Source organism: Sus scrofa, chromosome 9, assembly GCF_000003025.6.
Source record: "Sus scrofa isolate TJ Tabasco breed Duroc chromosome 9, Sscrofa11.1, whole genome shotgun sequence".
In the NCBI taxonomy this organism is placed as follows: domain Eukaryota; kingdom Metazoa; phylum Chordata; class Mammalia; order Artiodactyla; family Suidae; genus Sus; species Sus scrofa.
This window is the reverse complement of record NC_010451.4, coordinates 21,817,970-21,841,818: the sequence shown is the minus strand read 5'-3', so window position 1 is coordinate 21,841,818 and position 23,849 is coordinate 21,817,970. Positions and strand designations below refer to the sequence as shown.

The following is a 23,849-nucleotide window of genomic DNA, read 5'->3' as shown; positions in this document are numbered from 1 at the left end:
TGTGGCCTCAGGAGATCAGTCCATTCACAAAAGTCCACTCATAAAATCTTGTTTAGAGTAAGAGTAAAGGCCCAGACAAGCCACTTGGTACTAAGCAGGAGTCCTGTAACTGGAAAACCCTTCAAGGCCCAGTTGAATGGGCTGGAGCAAGGCAACCAGAGGATAAAGTCTGCCTCCAAGAAGACCCGTACTGCCCCCTGGCTCGCTCCACACACACTGCACAGACCAACTGATCCACCGCCAGGCAGATGCTACCCTCAACAGGAGACAGCCTTAGGCCGCAGATGTGTGACAGGCTTCCTCGCTCCCGTATGAGCTCCTGACCTACACAATCTATCAACAAGATAATGGTCATTTTAAGCCATAACCTTTGGGGCAGTTTCTTACACTGCATAGTAACCAGAATACTCTTCTCTATTTGTTATAATAAATACTCTTTATCCATTTATTTCTGAAGCAAGGTAACAGGAACTTTGAGCACAAATTATTTTTAACAGAGTTGGATTTTTTTTTGTCCGAAGACCTGGAGGAATCCCTTTAGCGTGTGATGCCATGTCGTCAGGTGAGTACCCTGAAGAGCAGTATAGCCCTCAGAGGCCAGCAGCTGCTCTGACCTCCAGGAGGAGGGATGCCTGCCAGTCCTACTGAACCAGAGCCTCCTGGGAGTACCCAGATGCCCATCACAGCCTCTCCAAGCTGCTATGCTCAGTTCCTCTCTACCCTCCGTGCACGCTCTTCCTTTCACTGGGCGTCCTGTCCCTCATATCTCATTCCTTCCATCGCTTGCCTCTTCTCCATCACCATTGCCATCTTCATCCATCTCTCTCCCTACAGTAGAAATGATCCTTGGTTGCACAGCCTTGGTCATTGTGAGGGACCATCGCATTGCACAACAACTTCCTTTCTGGTCTCCCTCTCACATGATTATGAAACTGTGAAAGATTTCAACCAGAAATGGAACCAGATGATATGAAATAGTGAATCTCATGCGTGTGTCCTCAGAAGAACCAAACTTAAGAACTGAGACTAATTTCTGTATATGCCCTCAAAGGACTCACCTGTAACTGGCTACGGCATGGGTGTCCCAAATTGCAATTCCTGTGCTATTGCTTAATAAACTCAATTTCTGGTAATTTGAGCTTGGTCCACTTTACCTCTTTATTCAGGTTGACAAAATCCTTAAAAGTGTGGAAAAATCCTTGTTTGTTGTCCTACCGCTAGGCTCTAGCTTGCACATAGAATTTGGTAGAGAGTAAGTGCCCATTATTTACTCACTAAAAGGATAAATTAACTATAACATGTCCTTTAACTATTGCGGGGGTTCAGTTAAGTGACTCATTACCCCAATTTAGGTTCTTTTAGTATGTGCTGGACCAATGGAACTGGACCTTCATTCCCATTTTCTGAGAAGAGCAAGAACCATTCTGTGAACCAATACCAAGACTTGGGCTGGTGAAAGCCATTGGATATATTGATCTGGTCATGTAAAGTCACTGGTCATACTGACCTGGCTCCTCATATCCTATGACCCCACCCCCCAACAATGGCCCAATATAAAGGGCAACCCAGCAGTTCTGTTAGGAGTAAAGAGGACATCCCTCAGTATCCTGGGGTGGGGGGATTAGTTGTAGGACCCCACTGACACAAAAACCCATGGATGCTCAAGTCCCTTATATAAAATAGCATAGTACAGGAAGTTCCCATTGTGACTCAGCAGTTAATGAACCTGACTAGTACCCACGAAGACGTGGATTCGATCCCTAGCCTTGCTCAGTGGGTTGGGGATCTGGCATTGCCGTGAGCTGTGATGTAGGTCACAGATGCGGCCCAGATCCAGCATTGCTGTGGCTGTGGTGTGGGCCAGAGGCTTCAGCTCTGATTCAGCCCCTAGCCTGGGAACCTCCATATGCCACAGGTATGGCCCTAAAAAGACAAAAATAAGATAAAAATAGCATGGTACAATGAATACAGTCAGCTCTCCTTATCTAGAGGTGCAAAACTCATGGATACAGATGCCTGCCTCTATGACTTGAGAAAGATCTGAATATTGCTTCCTTAAGGCAGCTCTTAGATTAAGCCTGGGCCATGATGGGCCCTGCCCTTGCCCTGTTACCATAACTTAGACCTTTGGGTAGCATAGTTAAGGGAAAGTTCTGGCCCTACAAAGGCACTGAAAACACCAAGCTGACCTTGAATGAGGCCAGGCAAGGGAGTTCAGTGGCCTGACATAGGGCAAAACCTATAATCAAATAACCTGGCCTAATACTGGCTCTGCCATATACCTCCTATGTGGGGAGTCAAACTCACTGATAAAATAGGGAAATAATAACAACATCACAGACATTAATGAGCTGATGAATGGGTAAAATGTTAATCTTTTTACAAATACTAATTATTGTTGCAAGCAAAAAGGTAAATAAAACATAGTAAAAAATCAGCAAAAATTAGAGTACTATCTTTATCAAATAAGTGGCTATACCATTTACCAGTGCCTTGAGCAGGTCATCTAACCTCTTTGCTCAAATGCAGAATGTAGATAAAAGGTGCATTTACCTACAATGTTAATCCATGTAAGGTGTTGAACCCAGCACCTGACAGTCACTAAATTCCCATCACAGATGAACAGAGCATGACTATCTATTCTTACATACTCTTTAGAAGTTTAGGAGAGAGTGTATGTATCTACATATTTCAATGCAGGTTTGATCCCTGGCCTGGGAATTTCATCAGGGCTCCGGCATGGCCAAAACCACTTTTTTAATTAAAAAAATTTTTTTTTTTGATTTGGAAGAATTAGAGGATCCTTCATGATGAGGGAAGTATGTTATCTGGGTTCTGAAATATAGGTATCATTTTGACATAGAGAAAGATCTCAGAATTTTCTTTTAATCCAGAGAAGTAAAGAGGTATATTTTGCCGGCTAGTGTCTTCTAGAAGTTAGGATGATTTTCTAAGCTTTCACCCTAGAATATGTTAGAAAAAAGGCAATGGGAGGAGGAGAGCAAGGGGAAGGAATCAGGATTTCTAGTCTGTCCAGCCCTTAGCATTTCACAACAAGGACCCTTTGAGGCAATGCAGGAACTGGACCCAAAGCCCTTGTTCCAGCGAAATTTCAAATAGAGGGTAAAAAGTAAATTTTAAAATTGTTCAAGGAATCATCAGCTCTGCTTTGAACAACTGGAAATATAATAATATTTCCTAAGTCAGTGTTTCTCTCTCTCTCTCTCTCTCTCTCTCACACACACACACACACACACACACGTTTTACTTGTTCATCAGTGCAGGACTCCTCCGCTGACTCTCATACGCCACCCACACCTCCTCCCTCAGGCAATTTCAGCCACACCCAGAAAAAGACCTAGCTAATAGCAGTGCACCCAAAACAAATACTTTTTTAAAAAAAGAAAGAAAGAGACAAAAGGCAAGAGAAATGGTATTTTATATTCCTGTGGACTTAACCAATGTTCAAACTATGAAGTAAGCTTCATTCTATTTCATTGGCGATGTTTTTTTTTAAAGGAAAATCTGTTAAGGGTGAAGGAAAAAACAAAAAGCCCCCCTGCCCCCAAAAGGAGTATTTATCAAAGGAGACAGCTGCCAGCTGAGCACTGAAAGAAACTGCTGGCTTCTCTGAATCACTTTGGAGCGTGGGGCCAGGGGATCAAGGCAGATGCTCCGGCTCTGCTGACAGGGAGCTCCTTTAGGACTAGCTGGCAAGAGGAGGCTGTGGGCGAGGTGTTTTGCTGGGCAAGTCTTCTCAGAAAAGCGATCCTCCAAGTCTTCAGGTTCCTGGAGGTCATGTGACAGGTTACTTCCTGGTGTCTAATCTGAAGACTTTGGGGCCAGAAATATCTCTCTGTCACCCTATCTTCACCACCTACTGCCACCTCATTATATTTCCTGTGCTTTGGGGCTTTTTGCCTAAAAAAGAATTCTCCCTTGGGTTAAAGGAAATCAAGACACCAAGACACCACCACCCTCCCAAATCCCATACGTGAATGTAGTGCATAGCACATCCCTTTGAAACTCAGAACAATCCTTACTGAAAAAAAAAAAGAATTCCTGTGATTTTTACCTCTGCCTTTCTTTGCTGGTTCCATTGAAATCCTTTGTTATCCTATTGTGGAAAGCTTACTTTTGTAGGTGCCTCTAAATTGTCTAGGAAAGCTCCAAACCTTTTCAGTCCTCCTGGTCCATGGAATCTAAATGTGCAAATGGAAAGAAACATAGGAATTATATGAGGTTGTTCAACCCCCTCAGATCTGACCAGAGGTTTGACTTTCCCAGGCAGCAGAGTTCAGAGAGCCCTTCAGAGAAAAGATGCTGTGACCCTCTTTGGGCGTGACGTCAGCGGCCAGATGTCTTAGTACTTCAGACCTCTGAACCCAGGCTTCTGGCATCCTACTGCAAAGCCCCCTTAGGTTCCTGATTTCTTCTTGTATTAGGGCTTCTCTTGCCTCTGCCTACATCCAGCCTGCTAGCAGGAGGGCTGAGATCAGTCACTTACCCCTGGGTTTGGATTTGAATACCATTATTCACTATGTGGATGGAAGAAGGAGATCGGTCTTTACTTGGAAGATTTTAGACATTTCCCACGCACACAGTCAGAAAGAGGAATTTAAGAGAAAGCCTCAAAATCACACCACGAAAGCATTTGTTCATTTGGCGCAAACATGAAACAGAACTTGGATGAGGTACACCATGGGCCATGGGAATTTATTCTTTCCTGTACCCCATGTCCCTCCTTAGTGTGGCCAGCCAAGCTGTTTCTAACTGCCAGCAAACTTGTCTCGACATCCTGTTCTCATGACACACTTAGGCTGTGTGTTCTCTCTCTTAATTCCCGACTGTCTTTATGCCAGTTGGAAATCCTGCTGTTACAAAACGAAACATGACTCAGGAAAAAAAACAACAACTCCCTCTCTCCCTTCTCAAGTTGCATCTCTTCGCAGCCTGCTGTTGGACTACCCCTGTGGTCACAGTTGCTCATCTGGTCTCATCTGCAGTTTAGGCCAGTAGGGTCCTCCTCCGGAGTCTGACTCAGGCGCATTGCTGTCTCTCATCTCTCCACAGCCTTGTTGTGGGCCAGAGAGCAGCGTTTTCTAATCCTGACCGCCTCCTCTGGGCTTGCAGAAGTTAGACCCAAGCAAAATTATGAAATCTTCCAAGGTCTTTGGGTTTGGCCTTCCCATCCCCTTTGACCCTCTTCTTCCAGTTGTAAACCATGCAGACATATTATGTAGGCACCTAAGTATACTCTCTTACATGAGCTGTAGTGTTGCTAATTTAGCAATAGAGTATGACATAGGCAGAAAAGAAACACACCTTAAACCCTTCTTAATTACCTCTGAAATATTTCTCTCCACTCTCACTACGTTGTCCTGGTCCAGACCTGTATCATCTTTTACTTGCACACCAGCATTCTGACAAATCCTCATGCTTCCTATCTTCCTCTGACCTCTTTATTCCATGCAGTCCATTGCCACCACTGTACTCTATAGAAAATGAAGATCTGACTATAATGAGTCCTCTGCTTAAACCTCCGTATTTAAATGCTTCCACACTTAAAGGATAAAAGCTAAGATCCATAGCATGGCATTCAATCTCCATCTCCTAGTCCACCCCAAGGCACATTTCAGGTGACAGGAAGTGCCCTACATAATATTGCTTCTTGACCCCTCCATCCATGCTCTACACACCCTGGGTCCTCCTCCTGGAATGTCATTCCCTAGGTTCCTTCCTAAAGCATTTTTTATCCCTCAAAGTTGAGCACAGAGATTCTACCCAGGAATCACTGAATTCAGAAACATCCATTCCCATAACATCCAGTGTATAACTTATTCACGGCACTTGGCACTTTATATTTTTATTAAAATGTGTTGGGTTACTTTTCTATTTATAAAATGTATTTACTGCATAAAAATTGGAAAACATGAAAAGAAAGCCAAATGAAATAGTCTAGAGATAGCCTACTAATATTTTGAGCCATATTCTACAATCTTTAGTTCCATGCATAGTTTCATATTTTTTCTCTCTTGCCCCCTCTCACACAGCACACACATATATACAAAAAGACATCCTAGCCCAATATAACATATTTTGCAATCAATTTTTTTTTGTCTTTTTGTCTTATTAGGGTCTCACCTGCAGCACATGGAGGTTCCCATGCTAGGGGCCCAATTGGAGCTGTAGCTGCCAGCCTACGCCACAGCCACAGCAATGCCAGATTGGAGCTGTGTCTGAGACCTACACCACAGCTCATGGCAACACCGGATCCTTAACCCACTGAGCGAGGTCAGGGATCGAACCTGCAACCTCATGGTTCCTAGTCAGGTTCGTTTCTCCTGTGCCATGATGGGAACTCCATGTAATCATTTTATTTTCCACTTAAAAATACATTATGAGCTTGGTTATATAGTCATAAGTGTTCACAAAATAAGCCCCACAAGGGCAGGAATGCATGTGTAGTAGAAAACAAGTATGGAGAGGCAGTTCTATAAGTGAAGAGTATAAGCTCTCACGAATTATTCATTGAACTAATTTAATAAGGAAAATGATGAAAGGAGAGAGAAAAAAAGAATATGAGAAGAACTCGAAACACAGAAGGTAAAGAGATAAAGGGAAGAAAACAAATCAAATGAACAGGGCATTTATGACTTTTAAAGGTTTAATATACTTTATATTTGATTACCACAATAACCTTCTGAAGGAGCTACAGAAGTATTTACGAATCAGGAAAGAGAAACTCAGAAAGGTTAAGTGACTTGCCCTAGCTTGTGCACTGAATAAAGTGGCAGAACTAGTCGTGGGAATCCATCGACTGTCTTTATCTTACTCCACATGACGCTGAAAGAGAGCAGCAGCGAGATCCCTGCTGAGGCCGGGAGCTTGGAGCGGTATCCGTGCTGCCTGGCATGGTGCCTGGCCCAGGGCTGGTGCTAAATGCCTGACTGTTGAACTGACTGACGAGTAGACGAAAGAAAGAACAAACAAGCAGGCGATGGGCAGCAGTCAGGGTTAGGCATCCCCAGTCAGCTCTTCGCCCTCCTCCCCGGGGGGTGGGGGGGGGTGGACCACCTGACAAAGCAGGAGATGCTAGCCCATCTGCCTCTTTCCAGTCTATCCCCCTCTCATCCATTCTCGGTAAATGCAAAGTCATCATGTTAAACAATGTGCTGGATCCTTTTGCGCTTGGAAACATGTTCCAAATAGTCTCCTGGCTTAAAAGGCTCTTCATGATCAGACCCACTCTATCTCCATCTTTATTTCTCATTTCTCTTCTTCTTGTGTATTCCAAACACATCTAAATCCCTGAAAGTGCTGGAGCAATCCTCCTCTGCTCTTCATAGTAATGGTTACATAGTAATGGTTACTTTGATCCTTACTTTACTGAGTATTAGTATTCGTTTTCTATTGACATGTAACAAGTGACCACACATGTAGAAGATTTATACAAATCTAGTTGTTTCTCTAGGTCAGATGTCTGGCATGGTGTGGCCGAGTTCCCTTTTTAAGGTCTCACTGGGCAAGATCCAGGTATTCACCAGGGCTGGGGCTCCCATGTGCAGCTGAGGTTCCTCTTCCAAACTGACTAATTATTGGCAGAATCCAGTTCCTGGTGGTTATAGGACAGTGGTTCCTGTTTCCTTGTTACAAGGTTCCTTTCTTCTTCAAACCAACAACAGTGCTTCAACTCTTTCTGGTGCTCTGTGGTTTCTGCTTCTGCCTCCTTCTTCTAGTTTAAAGGCTCATGTGATTATATTACACACACTTGGATAATCAAGGCTAACTTCTCTATCTTAAGATCAATTACTTGGAGTTCCCGTCGTGGCTCAGCAGTAAGGAACCCAACTAGTATCCGTGAGGATTCAGGTTCAATCTTTGGCCTTGCTCAGTGGGTTAAAGATCTGGTGTTGCTGTGACCTGTGGTGTAGGTAACAGACATGGCTTGGATTTGGCATTGCTGTGGCTGTGGCGTAGGCCGGCAGCTGTAGCTCCGATTCAACCTCTAGCCTGAGAACTTCCATGTGCCACAGGTGTGGCCCTAAAAATACACACACACACACAAAAGATCAACTACTTTATAAACCCAATTAGATCTGCAGAGTCCCCTACCATGTGACATAACATATCCACAGGCACAGCACCGAGGGTGATAGTCATATGGGGGTCAAATTTCCACCTACTCCAATGATCACTCCAGATTAGGCTTAGTGTCCTTATAGCACCCATGCCCATTCATTTCCGAGCTCTCAGCTTCATGAGGGTAGTGACTGAATCTATTTCACATGTCAGTCGCATGTTGGAGCCAGTTTATAGGAACTAACATGTGCTACCATTAAACCTTTTGCAATCTGGCTGCTAAACAGAGATAATATTTTTATTAAAGTATCGTTAATTACAATGTTGTGTTAATTTCTGCTGTACAGCAAAGTGATTCATTCTTGTTTTTTTTAATATTCTTTTCCGGGATGGTTTATCACAGGACATTGAATGTAGTTCTCTGTGCTCTGCAGCAGGATCTTGTTGTTTCTCCTCCCATGTATAACAGCTTACATCTGCTAACCTCAACCTCCCACCCCCCCAAGCCCTGCCCCCGACAACCACAAGTTTGTTTGATCTCTGTGTCTGTGAGTCTGTTTCTGTTTTGCAGATAGATTCATTTGCGTCATATTGTAGATGCCACATACAAGGGATGTCACCGGGGATTTGTCTTTCTCTTTCTGACTGACTGCATTTAGGATGATAATCTCTAGTTGCATCCATAAACATAGATATTATTAAGAAATAAAAGTTTGCAATCAAATACATTTTATTTGCAAAAGGTAATAAGTAACCAGACACATCACTTACTATTTCTTGTCCTCCTATTTACTCTTTTCCTTTGGGGTTATTGTCATTGATTGCCTCTCCATGGTGGAAACACTACTGATGTGCACATTTCTTCCCAACTCCCTGTTCGGTGATGTCATATCAGTAGCTTGAAATCAGCTACAGCGGGAGAATTTATACCACAGAAGTCAGCAAATGCCAGCTGATGGCTTGATTTAGCATTTATTTCACCTGTCGTAGGCGAAGACAGTGGCTTAGCACGGTGAACAAAGTTGTCCAGACTCAATCAGCTAGCAGAAGATAGACGGCAGTGTAGTTTGAACCCACAGCCTGGACTCTGAACAGCAACACCAAAACTGAAGTGACAACAAGGCTCTGAGGAGGCAGAGTTTGAGGCCTTGCTCCTCACAGCGCATTCAAAGGGCCGGAAGCCGCAGCCCTGGGGAACGTGACAGAATGTTGACATGCGAGCCTCAGCCCAAATTTACCAAAAATTCGTCTTTTAAAAATTCGTTTATAAGATACTCTGGAAATTCCCAAGTACCTTAAACTACAAAACCACTGTTTTAGGGGGCAGATGTACAAGCTGGTGACTAGGCTACAGACAGTTATTAAAGTTAAAGAAGGAGAAAAATACTATCAGGGGTTTTACAACATTGAATTGGGTGCTTCCTCTAGCATGTGGCCTATTAAAATTACCTACAGAGCTTTCTTTTTTGTTTGTTTGTTTGTTTTTATTTATTTTTATTTATTTATTTATTTTTTTTTTGTCTTTTGTCTTTTGTTGTTGTTGTTGTTGTTGCTATTTCTTGGGCCGCTCCCGCGGCATATGGAGGTTCCCAGGCTAGGGGTCAAATCGGAGCTGTAGCCACCGGCCTACGCCAGAGCCACAGCAATGCGGGATCCGAGCCGCGTCTGCAACCTACACCACAGCTCACGGCTACGCCGGATCGTTAACCCACTGAGCAAGGGCAGGGACCGAACCCGCAACCTTATGGTTCCTAGTTGGATTCGTTAACCACTGCGCCACGACGGAAACTCCCCCCTACAGAGCTTTCTATAATCTTAGTGCCTTTGCCATTTAAAAAGAATTCCTATATACGCCCAGGGTAGAGAACATGTCAGAAGCACCGTGTCAGTGACACCATCCTTAGATGTGCACAGTCCCCTTAGTTATCAAAACAGTGAAACAGGAGTTCCTGTCGTGGCACAGCGGAAACGAATCCGACTAGGAACCATGAGGTGTCGGGTTTGATCCCTGGCCTTGCTCGTCGTGGCACAGCGGAAACGAATCCGACTAGGAACCATGAGGTGTCGGGTTCGATCCCTGGCCTTGCTCAGTGGGTTAAGGAAGCCGTGAGCTGTGGTGTGGGTCGCAGACACGGCTCGGATCGCACGTTGCTGTGGCTCTGGCGTAGGCTGGTGGCTGCAGCTCCAATTAGACCCCTAGCCTGGGAACCTCCATGTGCCACGGGTGCAGCCCTCGAAAAGACAAAAAAAAAACACACAAAAAAACAAACAGTGAAACAAATGTCTGTGGATCTGACCTTGGATTTTAGAGGTCTCCCCACATCCTCTCTAGTGGTTCCCAGGCCTTGCTCTCTACACAAACAGCTTTGCCTTCCCACCCCAAAGAGACCCTCTGACTCCTAGGATTTCTCTCTCATCACATGCCCCTCACCTAATACATCCTCTTCTCACCACTAAGCCACATCCTTTCCTTCTTCCAGCGCACATTTGTTTTCAGTCTTAAAATGACTTCTTAATATAAATCTTGTTTGCTTTTTTCCAGCTTGCATGACATCATCTCCCTTGCCTGGATCAAATTTTACCACAGATCCTTGGAAACAAACTGTACCAAATAAGCAAAAGGATTTAAGGGAGGCTACAGTGTTGTTTGCTCACATCCAGCATTCTCCTTTTTCTAAAAAGCAGCCGAAGCGAGCTAGTTTCCTTTTGTCTGGGACCTCCGTTGTGCGGTAACAATCCAAGGCCCACAATGGAGGGCCAAGCTCCCTCCCACACGTACTGCTTTTTTCTTCAGTAACAGAGGCTGCTCTGGTCTACCGCAAAGCAACAATAGTCGACTCCTGCTGGCCAGCTTTCACAACAGGGCTCAGAAGAAGCCAGGAACAGGGCAAATTGATGCTTCCAGTTTTCTCCCAACAATCCCTCCCAGGGCTCAGGTTTACACATGGACCCCTGTGATCAACTTTGATCTCTTTAAAGAGGTCCCTTGTTTCCATTTGAGTGATACAGAGCCTCTGGGAGAACAGCAGTAAGAAAGCCTATGATCTTCCCCCTCACATGATCAACGGGCTGACTGCATCTTCTGGTTTAGCAACTTCCTCTTTATTCTCACCAGCTGCCCAACAAGTTGCCAGTAACCCTGATTGAGGATGTAACTGTTTCTTTGGATTTTGTTCCATTCCTAACCATAATTCAAGCTAGTAATTAGGTAGTGGGTTATGGAGACTGAAAAAATGGTTCAGCTGATGGTAACAGAAAATGTTTACAGGTTATTCTTTCATCCTAAGAACGCTTTAAGGCATGAAAACCCATGTCACTTCCTCTTTTCTTACTGAGAGAAAGAGGTTTTTGTTTTGCTTTGTTTGGGGTGGGGGTAAGTGATGATGGTGGTGCCTCACAGATATTCTAGGAAAATACATGGAAGTGGATTATGTTTCAAAAAAGCAAACTGAAGTAGTCTCTAAGAGGCAAGTCCAGCAAAATTCCTTTCGACATTTGAAAAGTTTTAGTTTGATTTGGGCCCTCACATGAACTTTGTTATTTAAATTTTCCTATATTTTAGATTAGAAATGCTAGGAACATAGATCCTCAGTATCGTTTATTTATTTATGCATACAAACATTTAACCATTGATTCATTTACCCAATAGATATTTACTGAATGTTTGATATAAACAATATGTTCAGAGTAAACAGAAATAAGAAGACATGATCCCTGCCTTTAAATATCTCATAACCTAAAGGGGTATAAAAGTTTAAGTAAAGATATAAATTCTCTAAAGTTTTACAAATGCTAAAATGGAAATTTCTAGAGCATACAGTGGGATCCCAGTAATAGGCAAACATTGTCAACTCTATAATGGTGGCAATGCTGGGTGGGAAAAAAATTTTTTTTTCTTTTTCTATTGACTGCCAAACATGTAGCACATGGAAGTTCCCAGGCTAGGGGTCCAATTGGAGCTGCAGTCGCAGTCTTCACCACAGCCACAGCAACTCGGGATCCAATCCAGCCCACATCTGTGATCTATGCCACAGCTTGTGGCAAATACTTAACCCAATGAGCAAGGCTAGGATCGAACCCCCATCCTCACAGATCCTCCGTCGGGTTCTTAACCTGCTGAGTCACAATGGGAACCCTGGACAATTTCTTAGTAAAGCAAAAGAAGAAAGAAGAGAAAGGAATTTCTGGAAAAAAAACTTTCAGACCACTTGTCTGCAATCAAAACTGAGGTGGGAGTTCCCGTTATGGCTCAGTGGGTTAAGAACCCAACAAGGTATCCATGAGGATCTGGGTTCAATCCCTGGACTTGCTCAGTGGGTTAGGATCTGGCATTGCTGTGAGCTGTGGTGTAGGCTGGCAGCTGCAGCGCTGATTCAATCCCCAGCCTGGGAACTTCCATATACTACAGGTGTGGCCCTAAAAAGAAAAAAAACAAAAAACAAAACCAAAAAACTGAGGTGCTCAGATTCAGCGTACCCATTTTTTTCTGCAGATGACATCACATCCCCTACCAGGATCAAATTGTACCACAGATCCCTGGAAACAAATTGTACAAAATAAACAAAAGAATTAAAGGGAGGCATATAGTTCTGCTTGTTCACATCAAGTATTCTCCTTAGAAAAAAAGAAGAAGCCAGTCTAGTGCTGTCATTTACACGATACCCATATGTCAACTGGAGTAACCCTACTTTTTGAGCTAAGACTTCTCAGAACTCCCTGCCACAATCAAAGCCATTTCTAAGAGTTCTGTGAATCCCTGGAGGACCCAGGTTTCCATGTCACTTCTACCTCTGAGCCCCTGCTCCTCTAGATTAGTTCTGTTTAAGAATTATTGCATCTTCCTTGCTCAATGCTTCCAATTTATACCGCTTTGACTTAGGTACAGAATTTCAGATCTTTTCCTGGGTCTTAAAAAACACCACCAACAACATCATGTAGGTATAGTGCTCATACTTGTAACAACGCTGCAGGGAAAGAACCCAAATCCCTGTGTGAACCCATGACCCATTTGAACCGGTCCACCTTTGTTCTTGGGCCACCAAGACACAGTGGTGTCCCTTGCTCTTTCTTCATCTTGGTGGCCTGTCCATCTCCCTTTTCCCACTCCTTTTCTCCTTCCACGTGGGCCCCTGGCTCACTTCTAGGAACTCCAAATTCCTTTTATACTGTGCAGAGTAATATGGCAGTCACCAGCTCCAATCCCAAAATTCAGCTGTAGCACACTATGGCTTATTCAAAATCCTAAAGGGTATGAGTAACCCGGGGATGGTGCCTGTGTTCTCAGGAGAAATTATACCTCTAATACAATCTGTTTTTCTTAGAAAGTACTTATGTTTTTATAAGCAATCTCCTCCTACATTACACCCAGAACTCTTCACATTTGAGGATGACATTACTATTCATCAAAGCCTGCTTTGCTTTTGTTCTGTTTTTCTTAAGAGCTGTTTTGCAAGAAATAAGTTCCATTACTGTACAGCTATGCCTCACTATAAACTCTGAATGTAGATCATGATTTTGTTGAATCTGGATGTCTTAACTCTCTAGACACCCAAAACACCAAGGAACAAATATTATCCACCAATCATGACATTAAAATTATGCTACTGTTTCTGGATTCATTTACTTGTTTTATAAACCTTAATTTAATCTTGTATCATACATTACATTAATCTTTGTTCTGCTCTAGAAGAGTTCAGAGTCTGACCAAATAAAAATTCCAAAATGCTTTAATGAAAGGCAGCATATTTGCAATCAGTGCAAAGCCTCTCAAGGGGGAGACTTTAAGGAGACAATCTTCTTTTGCAGCCTATTACCCAGATCATCAGTTAGAACATCAGCTGTGCCTAGTACGTCATGCTTTATCTCCTGCAATATAATGGTGGAATACCCTTTGAAAAGAAAAAAACTGTTGGCAGTTGTGCCTAGTACGTCATGCTTTATCTCCTGCAATATAATGGTGGAACACCCTTTGAAAAGAAAAAAAGCTGTTGTAGAAATGTAAGGTTTAAGATTCTTTCTCTACTCGCAATTGTCACTTCGAAAATCTTCTCCCATGCTTTCATAGAGTCTAGAGCATTATACCTATCTTACTATATTACAACTGTGCTATGATTTGTCTGTCTCCTCTCCTAAATGTGAACCCCTGCAAGGCAGGGTTATGGTTTACCAAAACTCGGTGCCTAGCATAGGAAACAACCTGGCAGTGTACTCACAGGAGCTTTATAGAAGAAAAGGAAAGGAAGGAGGGGGCAGAAGAGAAAGAAAAGAAGGTATTATGTATGACTGAGACTATTCTACCCACCTGCTTCAATGTGGCATCTGGGAGAATCCTCCTTCAGAAATGTGATCAATCTTACAGCTTCTATATGGCTCAGCACAAGGATCTCAGCTGTCAGATACACCAAGTCTAGGTCAAGACCTACACCAGTCGAGGCACTGGGATTAGATGTTTTTGTAAGATGAGCAAATAATATGAACGTCTTGTAGGATATTTTATGTCAAACTCTACTATCTCATACTCCAAGAATATCATTGCTGCTGAAGACCACAAGGGGATTCCAACAATAAATTTTGTTTTCTTTTATTAAAATGCTTTCAATTCATCATATCTTAGTGTTATCAGATGAATTGTGTCCCCACTCCTCAAATGATATGTTGAAACTGTTGCCCTCAGTACCTCAAAATGTGACTGTATTTGGAGATAGGTTTAAAAAGCTGATTAAGATAAAAAAGAAGCTGCAGGATGGGTCATAATCCAATCTGACTGGTGTCCTTATAAGAAAAGAAAATTTGGACACACAAAGAGACACTAGCTGTGCACAGGCACAGAGGAAAGAACATATGAGGACACACACAAAACTCACCATCTGCACACCAAGGGGAGGGGCTTCAGAAGAGACCAACCCTGCCAGCAGCATGAGGACTTTCAGCCTCCAGAACAATGGGAGAATAAATTTCTTTTTAAATCACCCAGCCTGTGGTATTTTGTTATGGCAGCCCTAGCAAACTAACACACTTAGAACTAGCACGGATTTCCAGCAAAAATCATTAAGACTCATCTTAGTTCTTCCACTAAGCAGCAAATATTCACTTTTTAAAATTTAACATGAAGATTAAATGAATAAGTGAATGGAATAAAGTACAAAGCACAAAGATCTTAGAAAAATACTACAAGTTAAAATTTATCTGGATTTATCTCAGATAAATCTTTTATCTTTGGAAAATCTGAGTGTTCTCATTTCTGAAATAAGACTGTTGGAAAGATAACTTATTTTATCCCTTAACTTTAAGAGTCTATAATTTAGTCTTAAGTACATTATTGATAATGGTGGTTCTGATGGTGGCAATGAAAAGTAAAAGGATTCAAGGCAGGATTTCACCAACACTGAGGATACAAAGATTTTATAATCCACATACAGCATGCATTTGCAATGACTGGAAGACTATTGTTAGAAACCATTTCCATCTGACAAGATAAAGACTTAAGGATCTATAATGTGATCTGCTAGATTATGCTTCAGTAACAACCAACCTCTCAATCTCAATGACTTATTTCTCTTTTCATTGTACATTTCTACTGTGGGTCAGCACTGCTCATACTAGTCCCTCAGGAACTTACACTGATAAGGGTTTAATCTTCAACCATTACTTTGGCAGGGAAACGGATGGGGCAAAGTAAGCATGGCTCTTAAAATTTCTACTCAGATGTAGTCATATACCACTTTCATTCAGATATTGTCGGGAAAAGTACATCACTTGAGTATGCCTAATATTAAATTAGGTGGGGAGAGTTCCCTGGTGGCCTAGAGTTTAAGGATCCTACATTGTCACTCCTGTGGCTCAGGTCACTGCTGTGGCACAGGTTTGATCCCTGGCCAGAGAACTTCTGCATAACAACCAAAATGCTTAAAGATACTCCACAAATCTGATCGTATTCATGAGTGAACATGATTTGGAAATTTCAACCTATGATCTCTAGGAAACTCTACTTTAAGCTTGAGACTTCATTTTACCACAAGAAAAAGAAAAAGGAGGTGGGAGGGAAGAGAAAGAAGAGGAAGAGGAAAAAGAAGACCTAGCCCATATACTAGGAGCAAGCTTCTGAACTAATTATTTCAAGAGGTGGGATAGATTGAAAATGGCTTCAGAAAAAATCTAAATTAGTATATGGAATTGGCTCCATGCTAACCAGTAATGAAAAAAATGTATGATATCCCAATGTCCCTAGTCATTGAGTCACTCAGTTTTGCTTTGTTTTGTTCTAAACAGATGAACTGGGCATTCAAATATTAATATCCAATGTACTAATAATTCAGTGGCAACACAGAAACAAATACAATACATCTTGAAATTTGATTTTTCTGTCAGCTCATGTTTTATTTATTCATTCAGTGAAGGAAGACAGTCAATTTTATAGCATAAAGTACAGTGGTGCCAAAAAATCCAGGAGAGCAACTCAAAATTGTTTAGCATATAAATTGTTATGAATACATATCAGATGGAGTCTCCTCACTGGGCACTTTACATACAATATAATGTTTACTCTTCTCCTCAATGTAGAGATGTAATATGCTTCACCCTGATCCGTTCCTAGAGGCTTGCAGGGCAAGACTGATGGGCATTTGGCATGAAACCATTCTCTCTTTTGGGGAAAAATTTGGGTTTGATCAACTGTCATTAGTAGGAGTAACCTAGAGTACAGTATCCAAAAACACTTGCCCCCAAAATTAAATAACAAAGAAAGAGAATAAAAGCATGAAATTATCTTGTCTTACCAAATTATGGTTTAAATCATGTCCATCAACTATGACTTGGGCAGATCTAGTCACCAGTCCCTAACCCAAAAAGAGTGCCCTTCCAATACTCCTTGAAAAAAGAAAAAATAAAGTCTCACTAGGGGACAGCCAAGAAACAGATACAGGAGATATATGGAAAGATTCTTTGATGAGATATACCTCTTAAAATCCCAAATTTTACATTATTTTGTAAAAGAACAAATTAGTTAATTAGTCTGGCAAAGGAAAGAGAGTCTCTTCTGACCATTGATCAAGAATCTCTGAAAAATACTATTGGTTCCATTTTACAGATGAAGAAACTGAGGCTCAAAAAGGTCAAACATCAGTTCAAAATCCAACACTGGCCTTCTCTATTCATGTCCTTCACTTTCCGAGCCCTTGCCTCCCTTTTTACTTCTTCCTGTCTACCTCAAATGCCTGCCTTTTTCTTCTTGCTACTAGAATTTCAAAATCTGGGACCAGGGAAGACCCTGGTGGTCTGCATTCTCAAGAAACAATAACACACATCACTTTGGCTTTTTCCTAGACACATTTTTTTGCTTCCTAAGAGATTAAGACTTTTTAATCCTTGTACCAGGATGTGCTTTCTGTTTGCTTTCTGCTTTCAAGTTTGCGATATTGATTGATTTTGATGAAAGAAGGAATACTTCATTATGAACTTCAGGGACAGAGAAATATCAATGGAGTCTTTTCCAGTGTCCCTGAAATCATATCACCACAGCATCAGGCTACAGAAAGGGATGGCCTTGCTCTGATTCTTCTAATCTAGGCACCAGAAATCTGCTAGACAAAGATAGTCATCCTTGAGTAGGTCCCATGAATCAAGAAATTTAAAAAAATAAAAAAGATTTCAAAAAGTATAGGGCATGGGGGAGCTGATTTCAGACACCTAATCCAACCATGGTGTTTTTAAAAAAGGGAAAACCCATGGGTATTTGTGTTCTCATTTGCTCTGAGATAAGTCATCCATTCTTTCATTTTTCTGTCATTCACTCAGCCTGCCATTCTCCTCCAATTAAAACCTCTGGTTACTCCTACAGATGTTTCCAGATTGTCTAGGGCACCCTTCCAGCTTCCTGAATCCCTGTCTTGGAAAAGAGTCTGATCTCTTTCAGTTGGTCCTCAGGAGTACTTCAACACAGGAGTAGCATAAGGATAATTTGAACTGATCAGGAGTATATCTAAGCTAAAGACAATGGTCTGCAAGGGAAATAACTATGTACCAAAATTTGTGTTCTAATCCAGTCAAAGAAAGATAGGGAAATGAAAAAAGGGCTATTTGCCAGAAAGTTCTGATCCTGTCCTGATTTTCCCATTGCTATTTGGCAAACCAGCAAGCACTGTCATTTAGTTTCCTCGTTGATACTTGTCTCCTATTTTTCCCCAGTGTTGCAACTTGCTTACCTAAGCCTTGTCAACCCACTTAAGCAAGCATAAATGGGAATTTCCACGGAACATATTTCTAGAGAACCTCGGCTGTTGGTCATTGAATTGGAAGCAACCGTGTTATCTAGTGGACACAAAATGCTAATTAACCCCTTTGCTACCATCACTCTTGCACTCCAATATTATAATGTTCAACCAGAGACACTAAATGTAGAATATGCCTCTTTTCTGAGAGCTCTAAGTACATCTAAAGAGCTAAGTCTGAGAGATAAAAAGCAGAAACTGAGATGTGACCTGGAAACAGGATTTTTCTGGGGCTCTTCATTAGACAGCTACCTGGGCTCTGGATACCTTAAGTTGATCCACAGCTCAACAAACTCCTCTAGGAACCTATTATGAGCCATTGAAATAGTAACATGGATATAAGGAGAAAAAGTCCCAGTCCCTGACTAATGCTTTTCACAATCTGATGGAGAAGGTAAGTAAAACAATATGCACTAGATGACTCTAGGAGGCAGACACTGCCAACTGGTATTAAAAACTATCCTTAAAGAGAAGCTCTAAGCTCTTTATTCCATGATGTTGATGACGTTGTGTTTCTTAATGTCAACATGGTCAGTTTGTGCATCTATGTGCATTTTTCTATATGAATTATTTCTATACTCTGTATGTACTATTTTAATTTTAAAATGTTAAAAAAAACCCTCCCTTTGCCTAATTACATATACCTGTTTTTATTTATACTTTTTTTTTTTGGCTGTGCCCATGGCATACAGAAGTTCCCAGCCCAATGCCACAGCAGTAAACAGACAGCATTGATAGTGGATCCTTAACCCACTGAGCCACAAGAGAACTCCTAGTTACATATATTTAGCTCTAAATCCCCAGCATTGTTTCTTTTTTTTTTTTTGTCTTTTTGCTATTTCTTGGGCCGCTGCCGCGGCATATGGAGGTTCCCAGGCTAGGGATCGAATCAGAGCTGTAGTCTCCGGCCTATGCCAGAGCCACAGCAACGTGGGATCTGAGCCGCGTCTGCAATCTAGACCACAGCTCACGGCAACGCCGGATCCTTAACCCACTGAGCAAGGGCAGGGACTGAACCCGCAACCTCATGGTTCCTAGTCGGATTTGTTAACCACTGCGCCACGACGGGAATACCCCCAGCATTGTTTCTAATAAACATCCTAATAAAATTTAACATTTGACCAACTTAAATAGCTTTGTCCAAAAAGGGAGAATAAAAACAAGCAAGGAACAATGACAACAAAAATGGTTTCCTTAGTTAAATACTACCAGGCACTGGGCCAGGCATTGGAGATCAAAAGTCACAATGCAAGGGAGAAGTCTTTAAGCTATTAGAGGTTGGTTTCTTCCTTCCTTCCTACCTTTCTTTCTTTCTTTCTTTCACTTTTTAGGGCTGCACATATGGCATATGTAAATTCCCAGGCTAGGGGTTGAATCAGACCTGCAGCTACTGGCCTCTGCTACAACCACAGCAACATGGGATCTAAGCTAAATCTGCAACATACACCACAGCTCACAGCAACAGAGGATCCTTAACCCACTGAGGGAGGCCAGGGATCAAACCCACATCCTTGTGGGTACTAGTCGGGTTTGTAACCTGCTGAGCCACAATGGGAACTCCTAGAGATTTCAAACTGAGACTTAGACTGTGCTGTTTTCAGGCATACAATGCAAACGGGGCAGATGGACAGAGAAAGAAAAATTTGAACATTTGGGGGTGGGGTATCTCTTTCTGGCTAAATGCTAACCAAACCACTAGCTGGTGTGATGTGTCCACTGCTTCACACATTTATGCCCACTTGCAGGCCCCCAGCCATTTCTAGGCTCTTTTATTCTCTGGATTGCCATCTGTAATTTGAATTTTCATGTCAGCATCAAGCTTTATGAGGAATCACTGAGCAACCGCTAAGATCTACAAGCAGCTATTGCACAGTTAACACAAATCTATAGACCAGGCTAGGTAGTGACACACCAATAAAACTAAAAATCAACCACCCTCTTTATAGGTGGTGTGGAAAGTCCAGTGAATCCCGCATTAAACCTCTGAGTAGCCACAATCACACGGTCAGCACTAAGCATCCTCAGAAAACAAAGGATTAAATGTAAAAATCATAACCAATTTTACTGTTTGTTTTTTTTAAGTGGCAGCCTTATCTGTATTTTAGGAAATTATAAAATGTGTTCTCTTGCCCTTGTCCTTTTCATGTCACCTCCATTCCTCCCTCCCCGCCTCCCTCAGCCATTGCTTCTGCTCCAATTGCCTTTTTGCTGTTTGTAAAGCTACGGCCACCCAAACCTATAAGGTGGTAGACGGCAGTGATTTTTATCTCACCCAGCTTGCTGCCTAAAATGCTGTTCAAATAGTAGGCAGCCACTCAATAACTGTGGATTAAATAATGAAGAAATTATAAAAAGGAATCAAATTATATGAGACTAAATATAAATATGAGACTTAAAACATAAGAATCCATTTAATCTGTTAGAAAAGTCTAGTCCTCCATAAAATGTTAGAATTGGAAAAGATCTTATACATCATTTGGTCCAATATCCTTATTTAGAAAATGAGGGTCATTTGCACAGAAAAGTCACATAGCCAGCCAGGGCAAAGCCAGGCACAGACCTCCCTCTGGGAGCCATGAAAATTTCTCCACCTCCTAAGTAGTCTTTTCTGATTAACTTCCCATTCTCAACACTTAGAGCTTTGGTATTGCCTTAGCCAGCCACTCAAAACCTTCTCATGATTTTCTGTCTGATAGGTTTTTTGTCAGTTACTGTGGTTTGTTTTTTTTTAATGAGTCAGACTCTTCTCACTAACTAACCGTACTGACCTTTTCTCAACCTTCCACTACTTCTCTTTTGTTTGAAATATTGTCTAAGTTGCCTAACTTTTCTCCTCTTTTTCAAGTTTAAAGGGGGAAAAACATGCCTAGGAGAAGGTGGTTTGGAAATTCTGTCCTCAAATATGATGTGACTTAAGGAGGGGAGGGGGGCAGTGAGGGTGTAGCCCAGACTGGTGAGGAAATCCAGAGCCAAAAAAATTCCAAGCCAGGCAGGAAAGGACATGACTGAGAGAGATCCAGTGAAGAGGTCCCTAGAGAACCTTTTTTGCAAAGGAATAAAATAAAAAGATGAAAAATCTCGCTGGGGGTATCTTTCCAAAGAAGTAAACAAGGTGAAAGTGAAACAAAGTCCATAGTTGGTAAATTCTTTCAAATATTCATTTATTCAACTGACATCTAGAAAGCCCTTCATTTGTACCCAATCTCATACTAGATGACTGGGCTACAGTGAAAAGAAACAAACCTCTCCTCGAGGAGCCCAGATTTAAGAGACAAAGGAATGTTAAAGGAAAGTTTCAGATGCATTGATTTTTTTGAGCAAAGGTCTAAGTTTATTTCAAACTTGCCACAAGGGTACTAACTTCAAAGAAAGCCTGGTCAAATCTTGCTTCCACAAACAGAATCTTTATAAAAACAAAACAAACAAAGCAAAACCACTGTCTTGATAAGACAGTTGGCCTAGGTGCAGAGAGGAACATCTGTTAAAGTTTATTGATCCAGCTCCAAGATTGTTACAAGTTTAAATTTGCAAAACTATGATGTATAGATCCATTTTGCAGGCTAAATTCTAATTTCACTGACCTGGAAGTTAATCAGATACACAACCAACTAGTAAAGAAAGATTGCTCAAGTATCTTATCTAAAAATAATTATATTTTTTTCTCAGATCTGTGACACTTCATGTCCTTTTTTATTCCTAAAATTAATCCTCAGAAAAAGGTGAGACAACATAAACTGAACGTTCTAATGTATACTATCTATCATGAATAAAGACAGCGACACAAATTTTTTGTGACTAATAAGAATTATTAGTAAAAATAAAAATAATAGTAGTAAATATTCAATGTCATCGCATTGAACTATGAAGAGACATGATCAGACCCTACTGAGAAAACTTCAGTGGTTTTCTATCCTTTACCACACTCTAAATGGAATATTCTGTCAACTAACAAATTCTCTCCATTTTGACTTCCATTCATTAAGTATTCTTATCATTATTTGACTAGCTGTAAAAAGCGCTTTGTGGTCAGAGAAACCTGGTTTGAATTATCTGCCCCACCAATTAACCAGCTTTGCAGGCTGGAAAAATTATTTAAACTTTCTGAACATCAGTTTCCTCATTGCTAAAATAGAAATCTTTTCTCAATTAGAAAATAGAATTCTCAAATAGAATTGTTACAGTTACATATGATAACACATGTGAGGTCCTGCTGTGGCACAGTGGGTTAGGAATCTGACTGCAGAGGCTCAGGTCACCAGGAGGTGCAGCTTCAATCCCTGGCCCAGCCCAGTGGGTTAAAAGATCCAGCACTGTCACAGAGGTTGCAGCTGAGGCTCAGGTGCAGCCATAAACTTTTTTTTTTTTAATTTTTAAAAAAGACTAACTTGGAAGATAATGCATGTGAAAGTATTTGGTACAAAGTAAGCATCTAATAAACTATAATTATTTTAATTAAATCACCATCACCATAATTTTTTCCCAGCTAGCATGGGTATACTCTGCCCATTGCATGGCAAAGAAATCAAAGCACTAGATTTGAGTCTTAGCTCCAAATCTTATTACCTATGAGATCAAAATAGATCATTTAAGGTTTCTCATTTGAATTCCTTATCTATAAAATTGGGGTAAAGTAAGAACTACATTACAGAGTTGTGGTGACAACTAATTGAAATAATACAAGGAAGTATCCACTGCCAATATGGGGTAGTTCTTTTTTTGTTTTTTTGTCTTTTTGCCCTTTCTAGGGCTGCTCCCGCGGCATATGGAGGTTCCCAGGCTAGGGGTCTAATGGGAGCTGTAGCCACCGGCCTATGCCAGAGCCACAGCAACGCCAGATCTGAGCCGCGTCTGTGACCTACACCACAGCTCACGGCAAAGCCGGATCCTTAACCCACTGAGCAAGGGCAGGGATCGAACCCCCAACTGGTTCCTAGTCAGATTTGTTAACCACTGAGCCACGATGGGAACTCCTGGAGTAGTTCTTCACTAAATGATATTGCTCTTACTCAGCATGTCCAGATTTTGTATTCTGGCCAATGGAGAGGCATTCCTGTGTTATAAGTGAATAAACTGTCATTTAATTTGTTTGTTCAATAGTTAAATATTTTTAGTGTGAGGTGGTCCTCTAGGCCCTCAAGGGCTACTCATCCCTGGAGAAAGTGATCAAATCACCTTAAAAAACATGTAAAATTGTGGATGAAATCAGATTAGCTCACCAATCCTTTTCCACCTAAGAAGTCCTGCCCCATGAAATCATTTGTTCTTCAGTAAAAATGACTGTAAGCATATTAAAAAGAAATGAAAACCAGAGTACTGAGTTCCATATCACATCTAAGTAGGGAAAAATGGTTGCAAATTTCCTGTGGGTAAAGTCCAATTTGAGGTCCATTAGTTGCTAGACATGAGAGTAGTTTCTCAGGAGCTTGCACCCTCTTGTTGTCTGTCACACCCGACCTCAGCTCTGGGCCACACGCACTGATGTCTGCTCTGTGCTTCTGCCGT

At 41.6% G+C, this 23,849-nt stretch overlaps 1 long non-coding RNA gene across 8 annotated transcripts in view; it reads right to left on the bottom strand.

Moving 5' to 3' along the window:
• LOC102160855 overlaps positions 1–23,849 on the bottom strand; it is a 156,890-nt gene that overhangs the window by 76,923 nt on the left and 56,118 nt on the right. For 3 of the 8 annotated variants that reach the window (XR_002346978.1, XR_002346979.1, XR_002346972.1), the window contains exons 5-7: positions 14,384–14,500; positions 8,854–9,063; positions 4,076–4,202 (exon numbers count right to left, since the gene is read on the bottom strand). This is a non-coding gene — a long non-coding RNA (uncharacterized LOC102160855). Of the gene's footprint in view, positions 1–1,888; positions 3,790–4,075; positions 4,203–8,853; positions 9,064–14,383; positions 14,518–23,849 lie in introns of those variants that run through there. The other 5 variants (XR_002346976.1, XR_002346974.1, XR_002346975.1 and 2 more) reach the window with 5 other exon arrangements.